We start from the raw sequence: 2,744 nt of genomic DNA on the forward strand, positions 1-2,744 counted from the left end.
GTTTTCTCCTGAGGTTCTATCTCTTATTTCAGATTGCCTACTGGTGCCTCCAGAAGATCCCCTGGAGGAGGACGTGGCTACCTGTGCCAGTATTCTTGCCTGGAGAATCCCACGGACAGAGGAGCCTGGTGGGCTACAGTCTATGAGGTTGTAAAGAGTCAGACACAAATGAGCAACTAAGTCCACACACACACATGCACACACACACACACACACACACACACACACACATCTGGATCCCTTATAGGAACTTACAGGGTTTCTCCGTGACGTGGCAGTTAAGAATTCATCTGCAATTTAGGAGACGTGGGCTCGCTGGGTTGGGAAAATCCCCTGGAGGAGGGCACGGCAACCCACTGTAATATTCTTGCCTGGAGAATCTCATGGACAGAGGACACTGGCAGGCTACAGTCCATGGGGTCACAAAGAGTCAGACGTGACTGACCACAGCACAGCGCATAAGAACTTAAACCCTAAAAGTTCAAACCTAAGTACATTCTACAACTTAGTTCTTTTCTGTATAAAATTTGGATAGTGAAAAAGGAACTAATTTGTAGAATGTGTGGTGATAATTCCATAACGTAGCACAGTACCTAGCATAGACAACGTAGTCAATAATGTTGTTGTTTAGTCATTAATTTGTGTTTGACTCTTAATGTGCAGCCCCAGGGACTGTAATCCACCAGGCTTCTCTGTCCATGGGATTTCTCAGGCAAGAATACTGGAGCGGGTTGCCGTTTCCTCCTCCAGGGGATCTTCCCAGCCCAAGGATTGAAACCATGTTTCTTGCATTGGCAGGTGGGTTTTTTACTACTGAACCACCAGGGAAGTCCAGCCAGTAATATTAGCTATTTAGTATATTAATGATGTCAATACAATTATTTTTAGTTGCTTATTTGATTCCAACCTATACTTTATCTCTTGAATATCTTGGTTTTCCTCACAAAGTGCAATTCACTATCTTTGCTCTCAATGCTGCAGCCTAAGCAGTGTCCAAACAAGTCATATTCTTAGTCATTATTAGTTATACTCTGAGCCAATATGGTATCTTTATGAAAGTGAAGTTGCTCAGTCGTGTCCGACTCTTGGCGACCCCATGGACTGTAGCCTACCAGGCTCTTCCGTCCATGGGATTTTCCAGGCAAGAATACCGGAGTGGGTTGCCATTTCTTTCTCCAGGAGATCTTCCCAACCCAGGGATTGAACCTGGGTCTCCTGCACCGTAGGCAGACGCTTCACCATCTGAGCCACTAGGGAAGCCAATATGGTATAGTCAGTCTTAAAATAGCATTTCTGACTAAGCATTCCCTCCCAGACCACTAATGGTTAGTGGATTCTCCTGAGAAGAGTGCTTTTACACAGTTAGTTTATGATTCAAAGCTCATAAAAGTTTGCAATATCTATGCAAACTCTGCCACTGCTTCTCTTTGAAAAATTAGCCATATCACATTCTACTTGAAAGTTTAGCATTCTCTATATTTCATATTTCCTTCATTTATTGAAGTTTTTCTTACCATATGAATCAACTGTAATTTTATTAAATACTGGAAAAATAGGCCACTATAATGAAAAATTGGTCAAAATTGGTTTTAGGACAACCAAGAACAACCAAATCAATTTAAGCCTGTATTATAAGAAAATGTGTGAAATAACTAAGAAAAGTGGACATAACCAGAAAAGCCACCCATTTTCAGGATCTCTCGTGGCACAGAAATTCAGAAATGCCTTGTAAACAAATTATCTACTTTAAGTATGAGGAATAGAACATCATTTATACTCATACATTATCTTTGTCCCTTAAAAATGCAAGTTCTAATTTTTTAAAATATTTATTAGAGTATAAATTCTCAAGGTAGTTCCTGTTTCCAAACAAGAAACCCAACAGACCAGCAGATGGCTTGTTCTGTTTTCTCTTCATTTTGTTATTCCACTCTTAGTTTTACAATGGTCCTCCTCAGATCAAGTTAGGAGTTTTTCCTTTTCAAAACCCATTAGTGATTACTGGTGGCTGGGTCCTACTACCTCATCCCATGAGATCCAGTAAGACTCAGTAGCTAGTTAGGAGATGATAACAACTCACAGATCGAGATGCTATGAAATGTGTTTTCAAAGATATAAGGCTATGGCCTAATGTTATCTCCAGAGAAGTAGAGAAGGAATCCAGAGGGAGAGTTTAGTAATTTAAAACACTGACACCCGGCAGCTATCCTTAGAACGGCCATGTCCTTTTGGACAGATGCCAGAATGTTCTCTGAAATAATTTTTATAAAGCCCCCAAATTCCTAGTCCATCATAAGCTCTATTCACTGGTTATCATAGATAATTTCCCTCAAACAGTGCTGTTCTCTGCAAATTACTTAAGCATGTGCTGCTTTATGACTCTGCAACAAGCAAAATAAAATCCTTTATTTCCTGAGTTCAAAACTCTAATATAAAATTATTTTATAAAATTATATATAAACTCTAAAATTTAAAAACAGTATGGACTTATTTTTTATGCACTTGTCTAGTCATAAGTACACAGTTACACAGTTTCCTCAGCCATTGGTAAAGTTTGTGGCTCTATACTTAAAATAAATTGTGGAATACACAAGAGGGACCAAAAATATACAGGAACATTCTTTTGAAAGAAAAAGAGTTGATGTGATGGCTTTTACATTTTCTAAGGTAAATCACTGAGACTTAACTTGGGCATTGATACTGAAATTCTGAACTAAGAACAGAATTACCATATGGACCAGCAA

The 2,744-nt window shown here is 39.1% G+C and overlaps 1 non-coding gene across 1 annotated transcript; it reads right to left on the reverse strand.

Annotated features, from left to right (window-relative positions):
• Positions 1 to 1,185: 1,185 nt before the first annotated feature.
• Positions 1,186 to 1,257, reverse strand: TRNAR-ACG (transfer RNA arginine (anticodon ACG)). The gene has a single exon. It is a non-coding gene; the product is annotated as a tRNA-Arg (tRNA).
• Between the last annotated feature and the right edge of the window lie 1,487 nt (positions 1,258 to 2,744).

Source organism: Capricornis sumatraensis, chromosome 5 (genome assembly GCF_032405125.1).
Source record: "Capricornis sumatraensis isolate serow.1 chromosome 5, serow.2, whole genome shotgun sequence".
NCBI lineage: Eukaryota > Metazoa > Chordata > Mammalia > Artiodactyla > Bovidae > Capricornis > Capricornis sumatraensis.